This window comes from Oncorhynchus kisutch, linkage group LG3 (assembly GCF_002021735.2).
Source record: "Oncorhynchus kisutch isolate 150728-3 linkage group LG3, Okis_V2, whole genome shotgun sequence".
Classification (NCBI taxonomy): Eukaryota; Metazoa; Chordata; class Actinopteri; order Salmoniformes; family Salmonidae; genus Oncorhynchus; species Oncorhynchus kisutch.
Genome location: NC_034176.2, coordinates 18,952,595 through 18,960,860, shown reverse-complemented (window position 1 = coordinate 18,960,860; position 8,266 = coordinate 18,952,595).

Genomic DNA, 8,266 nt, shown 5'->3' with positions numbered 1-8,266 from the left:
GTTTTCCTCACTCTCCCACACACAATCCCTCATACAAGCACATATTTAGTCACACATAGGCATACACAAAATATGCACAATATACTTTACATACACATTTTCCCAACCAAAAGAAAAACCCTGGCTGCCCAAACTTGATCTCCCACACTCTGCCATTGCCCCTATATAGTATCTCCTATAGCTATATTCCCCCACCCCCTAGTCTCCATGCACGTGAGCAGACTCCAATGGGCTGTCAACCAGCCAGTGTGGGATTACATAACAAGTGGAAAAACTGGAAAGTGAAAAGCACTTACACTGCATTCGAGTGACTTCCTCCTCCCCTCAACATTTTCACACACAACAGACTATGGTTCAAATCGTGCATGTGCTTGAGCCTGCCTGGAGTGCCAGGTGGACAGGGGTTCTATTCATCCACTAAGCCTGACAGGCTCAATCAGGCACAACTAGTGCTAAGTTTCAAATACTGTTTGAACCCTCAACCCAGGTCTGGCATGGGAAATTCCATGGTAACAGTGATGCTGAAACTCAGATTTTTCTCTTTAAAATGTACAGTATAGAGCCCCGAAGTGGATGTGTCATAATACCCATTAAACCTAGCGGTCAAACAGGGAAATGGTTCCAATTGTTTTTCCACCATTCAATTTTCCCATATGGGATTTTAGAAACACTTAAAATAAGGGCTGCGTTTTGTGTAGGCTTACCCTGGTGTGGCATTTTGACAACTATGTAAATCTCTCTCGGACATAGTGACTTTTATGAATATAATGAATCAATTAATCAATGCCTGAAAGCCAATCAGCTCTTTGTTTATCATTTTCTTTGTAAAAATACCTTTTTTCCTCATGCGTGTGTGGGGGGAATTAGTGGTTAGGCTTAGGGGTTAGGAGTTAGGTTTAGGGATTAGGTTAGGGTAAGGATTAGGTTTGGTGTTAAGGAATATAGGATTTTGAATGGAAATAAATTTGAGGTCCCTGCGAGGATAGAAGAACAAAAACGTGTGTGTGCGCACGCATCTCAGTCTACATATCTCAACAGTTGCTCCACATAGCAGTAAAACGGGTATGCCAGGTTGTAGCAGAGAGGAACAGAAGAAGTACTAATTCTTATCTAAAGGTACTAGCACAGTCTTCAGGAGAGCAGAAATTCACCACAAATAGCAAATTCTACAAAGCACTCTACTACAGGTGACTATCAAGGCATAACTTGTTAGATATAACCCACTGAGCACAAGATGTTGAAAGGACGTATTTTCCAAAATATGTATTTTCAACATCTTGTGCTCAGTGGGTTATGTCTAACAAGTTGTCTTCAACTCATCAGCCTTCAATGTAGTACACAAATAACATTCTCAAACACACATTAAAATAATGGGCATAATTAGCATATAGTCTGTGTGTATGGGGGGTGAATAGAAGAATCTAGGAGATGTTTCCTGTGACAAGCTGTGGTCTTTGGTCACCAAATATAGTGTGCGCTCTGGCTAGTCTGTCAGGAATGTCAATGTCTGGTTCCAGTTCTAGTGGCCAAAACTACCTATGGGGCCACCATAAGTGGCTAGTGGCAGGTTAATTGGGGAGGACGAGCTCATAGTAATGTCTGAAACGAAATAAATGGAATGGTATCAAACACATCAAACACCTGGTTTCCATGTGTTTAATACCATTCCATAATGTGTTATTAGCCGTCCTCACCTCACTAGTCTCCTGTGAATTCTACATATGCCATGGACAGTCTAAAAGACTGTGAAATTAAACTGATTTCCAGGAGTAACAAGATCGAGGAACACAATGGGGAGCTGACTGCTCAGTAGGACACAGGATGGGTAAAGTAAACAGGAGAGGGGGCAGATATGGTGTGTTAGAAGTGCTGTTTAGTATGAAAATACAAGGAGTGAGAAGAGCCTGTGCCATATGTGTGTGATGTGGTTAGTTAGCATGTCTTCTCTATATTCCTGTCCTGACCCGAACCTCTGCTCATATCATCAATACAATCACCGACATACCTGACTCTCTTCACCTCCCTTTCCCTGCCGGGCTACAACCCACTCACCATGAACCTACCACACCAGTGATAATAATCAGAGGTGTCACAGGGGGACGTGCCCCCAACGATTTGTCCTGTAAAAATTAAAACAGATTAATTTATAGATTTTTGTTGTTTCTCTGTAATACTACTTGCCAGCTAGCAATTTTATGAAGTTTGCTTTAGCTAGCCCAGATAGTTTCCCAATCTCCAAACCTCATAACTAGCTACAAAGAAGCCTTTTCAGGTTATCAACCAAGTTAGAGTAGCTAGCTTGTCTAACTATCTTAGCTAGCATGTGTGCTGGCAATGTTGGTATACATTAGAAAAGCAAGCAACTACTAAATGTACTGAATAAGACTCACATTCCTTTCCATCTTTTACACAGATTTTAGCAGAGATTCAAAGAAGAGTATTTAGCAACTTAAAAAAATAAACACCAGTCAGAAGGATACAGACAGCTCAAGAAGTATGCTTAGATATGCAGAAAAGACAGACATTTTTTTTAACATAAGGATTATGGTTCTAGATTGCAGGAAAAAGCTGTTTCGGGTGTTTGAAAGCACAATTCTCCCCCCCAAAAAACAGCCATCCTTGTGGATTTTTTTTGCCCCTTCAGTTTTTTGGGGTGCATGACACCCCTGATAAAAATGCAGCAGTACATCTGTTGGCCTGTCACTCAATCCCCCCCTAAAGGGATCAGCAAATGCTGTGACCAGTCATCAGTCAACAGTAAGCATGAAGACACACATTCACATGTGCTCTCTCTTCCCTCCCTCACCACTTTTTCTGTCTGTCCTTCATTCCTCTTTTTAAGTCAGTCCCCCAGGCATGTTGCTGGAGCTTATTTCCGCCATGCCAAAGTCCCAGATGTGGTGGTCAGATCAACATACCGTAAGCAAGCTGCAGCAGTTTAGTCCCAGGGGCTAGGATTGGGGATGGAGGTGGCGTGAGAGAGCGAGGTGGTAGATGGTGAAAGGAAACAGGAGTTTTTCATTGGAGTGCTATTGGCCTCAATAGCCTGCCTCTTTGATCTGTGTGCAAATGTGTGCAAATTGCATAAGGAAGACCTTGAAAAAGCCTAACTTGTCAAACTTGTTTAATTAAAATGGTGAATAGCATCATTAGGTATAATGTGAGCTTTCTGTGTTCTATCAACATGAACCTAGAATGCACACTGAGTTCCCTAATCTCTTGGTCAACTGTAAAGTCAAACTATTATGCTTAGCATATTATTTTCTCAGTTGGACTGTAGGGGTGGCAGGTAGCCTAGCGTTTAAGAGCATTGGGCCAGTAACCAGGTTACTGTTTCGAATCCCTGAGCAGTTCTGCCATTGAGCATGGCAGTTAACCCCCAACAATTACACCCTGGAAGCTGTGGATGTTGATTAAGGCTAGATATCCCCCCCCCCCCCCGCCCATACTGAAAATGTAATCTTAAATCAATGATTTACAACCAGATTTAGACAAATACAATGGACATCTGTTGCCCTAAGAGTTGTGCAAAGTTGGTAGAATATTATTCAAAATGATTCACAGCTGTAATGGATGCCAAAGGTGATTTCACCAATGCTGAGGTGGGAAGACACACGCAATCAAGAAATTATATATATTTTTCTTTCACTGTGAAAATGTGGATAAGGTTGTGTAGATCTGTAGAATAATAAATAAATAAAATAATGTAGCTGTACACTGAGTAGAAATACACAAATGGAGAAGGCTACAGTACGACAGAGTACTGTACTCATTTCAACAGTAAGATCGCTCCCTGGTGCATTGCTCGTGTCATGACACCTAGTTCACCATCTAAACGTCACTTACTCATAAAGAAAACTGCATGACAAAAGTAATACATTTCTTCAAAACTTAACTTCCTCTAAATCCTTTCTCGGTAACCTCTATTTAGTACTACTGGCCTCTAGTCCCTCGTCACACACCAGTTGCTATCACACATTCAGCCTCTGTCTAAAAGACGAGCACAGGAGAGATGTGTGAACTATATTCTGGGCTATTCTATGACATTTGCTGCCCTTCCTGAGCAAGTGAGATATACTGAGGTGTTCCCCTCAAAGAACTGAAAAACATCAAATCCTTGTATGAAGAGGAAAATAGCCTCTGTCATTATATCGTTTTACATGATGGTGAGCCTGCCATGTAGACAATATGGTACCTTATCTTGTCATCTTTTGAATTGTGTGTTGTATTATCAGTCCAATGATAAGTATTATAGACATCGTTTTAGTGTTTAATACACTACAGTAGAAGTTGGGGTTGGACTGGACACTGATCATAATCTTGATGTGACTGGCCTGACTGAAACATGGCTTAAGCCTGATGAATTTACTGTTTTAAATGAGGCCTCACCTCCTGGCTACCATATCCCCCGTGCATCCCGCAAAGGCGGAGGTGTTGCTAACATTTACGATAGCAAATTTCAATTTACAAAAAAAAAAATGACATTTTCGTCTTTTGAGCTTCTAGTCATGAAATCTATGCAGCCTACTCAATCACTTTTTATAGCTACTGTTTACAGGCCTCCTGGGCCATATACAGCGTTTCTCACTGAGTTCCCTGAATTCCTATCGGACCTTGTAGTCATAGCAGATAATATTCTAATCTTTGGTGACTTTAATATTCACATGGAAAAGTCCACAGACCCACTCCAAAAGGCTTTCGGAGCCATCATCGACTCAGTGGGTTTTGTCCAACATGTCTCTGGACCCACTCACTGTCACAGTCATACGCTGGACCTAGTTTTGTCCCATGGAATAAATGTTGTGGATCTTAATGTTTTTCCTCATAATCCTGGACTATCGGACCACCATTTTATTACGTTTGCAATTGCAACAAATAATCTGCTTAGACCCCAACCAAGGAACATCAAAAGTCGTGCTATAAATTCACAGACAACACAAAGATTCCTTGATGCCCTTCCAGACTCCCTCTGCCTACCCAAGGATGCCAGAGGACAAAAATCAGTTAACCACCTAACTGAGGATCTCAATCTAACCTTGCGCAATACCCTAGATGCAGTTGCACCCCTAAAAACTAAAAAAATTTCTCATAAGAAACTAGCTCCCTGGTACACAGAAAATACCCGAGCTCTGAAGCAAGCTTCCAGAAAGTTGGAACGGAAATGGCGCCACACCAAACTGGAAGTCTTCCGACTAGCTTGGAAGGACGGTACCGTGCAGTACCGTAGAGCCCTTACTGCTGCTCGATCATCCTATTTTTCTAACTTAATTGAGGAAAATAAGAACAATCCGAAATTCCTTTTTAATACTGTCGCAAAGCTAACTAAAAAGCAGCATTCCCCAAGAGAGGATGACTTTCACTTTAGCAGTGATAAATTCATGAACTTCTTTGAGGAAAAGATTATGATTATTAGAAAGCAAATTACGGACTCCTCTTTAAAACTGCGTATTCCTCCAAACCTCAGTTGTCCTGAGTCTGCACAACTCTGCCAGGACCTAGGATCAAGAGAGACGCTCAAGTGTTTTAGTACTATATCTCTTGACACAATGATGAAAATAATCATGGCCTCTAAACCTTCAAGCTGCATACTGGACCCTATTCCAACTAAACTACTGAAAGAGCTGCTTCCTGTGCTTGGCCCTCCTATGTTGAACATAATAAACGGCTCTCTATCCACTGGATGTGTACCAAACTCACTAAAAGTGGCAGTAATAAAGCCTCTCTTGAAAAAGCCAAACCTTGACCCAGAAAATATAAAAAACTATCGGCCTATATCGAATCTTCCATTCCTCTCAAAAATTTTAGAGAAGGCTGTTGCGCAGCAACTCACTGCCTTCCTGAAGACAAACAATGTATACGAAATGCTTCAGTCTGGTTTTAGACCCCATCATAGCACTGAGACGGCACTTGTGAAGGTGGTAAATGACATTTTAATGGCATCGGACCGAGGCTCTGCATCTGTCCTCGTGCTCCTAGACCTTAGTGCTGCTTTTGATACCATCGATCACCACATTCTTTTGGAGAGATTGGAAACCCAAATTGGTCTACACGGACATGTTCTGGCCTGGTTTAGATCTTATCTGTCGGAAAGATATCAGTTTGTCTCTGTGAATGGTTTGTCCTCTGACAAATCAACTGTAAATTTCGGTGTTCCTCAAGGTTCCGTTTTAGGACCACTATTGTTTTCACTATATATTTTACCTCTTGGGGATGTTATTCGAAAACATAATGTAAACTTTCACTGCTATGCGGATGACACACAGCTGTACATTTCAATGAAACATGGTGAAGCCCCAAAATTGCCCTCGCTAGAAGCATGTGTTTCAGACATAAGGAAGTGGATGGCTGCAAACTTTCTACTATTAAACTCGGACAAAACAGAGATGCTTGTTCTAGGTCCCAAGAAACAAAGAGATCTTCTGTTGAATCTGACAATTAATCTTAATGGTTGTACAGTCGTCTCAAATAAAACTGTGAAGGACCTCGGCGTTACTCTGGACCCTGATCTCTCTTTTGAAGAACATATCAAGACCATTTCGAGGACAGCTTTTTTCCATCTACGTAACATTGCAAAAATCTGAAACTTTCTGTCCAAAAATTATGCAGAAAGATTAATCCATGCTTTTGTCACTTCTAGGTTAGACTACTGCAATGCTCTATTTTCCGGCTACCCGGATAAAGCACTAAATAAACTTCAGTTAGTGCTAAATACGGCTGCTAAAAAAATTTGATCATATTACTCCAGTGCTAGCCTCTCTACACTGGCTTCCTGTCAAAGCAAGGGCTGATTTCAAGGTTTTACTGCTAACCTACAAAGCATTACATGGGCTTGCTCCTACCTATCTCTCTGATTTGGTCCTGCCGTACATACCTACACGTACGCTACGGTCACAAGACGCAGGCCTCCTAATTGTCCCTAGAATTTCTAAGCAAACAGCTGGAGGCAGGGCTTTCTCCTATAGAGCTCCATTTTTATGGAACGGTCTGCCTACCCATGTCAGAGACGCAAACTCGGTCTCAACCTTTAAGTCTTTACTGAAGACTCATCTCTTCAGTGGGTCATATGATTGAGTGTAGTCTGGCCCAGGAGTGGGAAGGTGAACGGAAAGGCTCTGGAGCAACGAACCGCCCTTGCTGTCTCTGCCTGGCCGGTTCCCCTCTTTCCACTGGGATTCTCTGCCTCTAACCCTATTACAGGGGCTGAGTCACTGGCTTGCTGGGGCTCTCTCATGCCGTCCCTGGAGGGGGTGCGTCACCTGAGTGGGTTGATTCACTGTTGTGGTCATCCTGTCTGGGTTGGCGCCCCCCCCCCCTTGGGTTGTGCCGTGGCGGAGATCTTTGTGGGCTATACTCAGCCTTGTCTCAGGATGGTAAGTTGGTGGTTGAAGATATCCCTCTAGTGGTGTGGGGGCTGTGCTTTGGCAAAGTGGGTGGGGTTATATCCTTCCTGTTTGGCCCTGTCCGGGGGTGTCCTCGGATGGGGCCACAGTGTCTCCTGACCCCTCCTGTCTCAGCCTCCAGTATTTATGCTGCAGTAGTTTATGTGTCGGGGGGCTGGGGTCAGTTTGTTATATCTGGAGTACTTCTCCTGTCCTATTCGGTGTCCTGTGTGAATCTAAGTGTGCGTTCTCTAATTCTCTCCTTCTCTCTTTCTTTCTCTCTCTCGGAGGACCTGAGCCCTAGGACCATGCCCCAGGACTACCTGACATGATGACTCCTTGCTGTCCCCAGTCCACCTGGCCATGCTGCTGCTCCAGTTTCAACTTCCACCTGACTGTGCTGCTGCTCTAGTTTCAACTGTTCTGCCTTATTATTATTCGACCATGCTGGTCATTTATGAACATTTGAACATCTTGGCCATGTTCTGTTATAATCTCCACCCGGCACAGCCAGAAGAGGACTGGCCACCCCACATAGCCTGGTTCCTCTCTAGGTTTCTTCCTAGGTATTGGCCTTTCTAGGGAGTTTTTCCTAGCCACCGTGCTTCTACACCTGCATTGCTTGCTGTTTGGGGTTTTAGGCTGGGTTTCTGTACAGCACTTTGAGATATCAGCTGATGTACGAAGGGCTATATAAATACATTTGATTTGATTTGATTTGACACTCCTAAGGTTCTCTCATGTTGGTTTGTAAGGGATCAGGGAAAGGAAGAGGTGGAAAGAGGCAGCCACACTGCAATACATGACCCTGACAGCAATGATACATGAAGACTGCCTGTGTCGTGATGCCATTTTTCTGGAAGGAGACAGCTGTGGCCGCAGCAGGC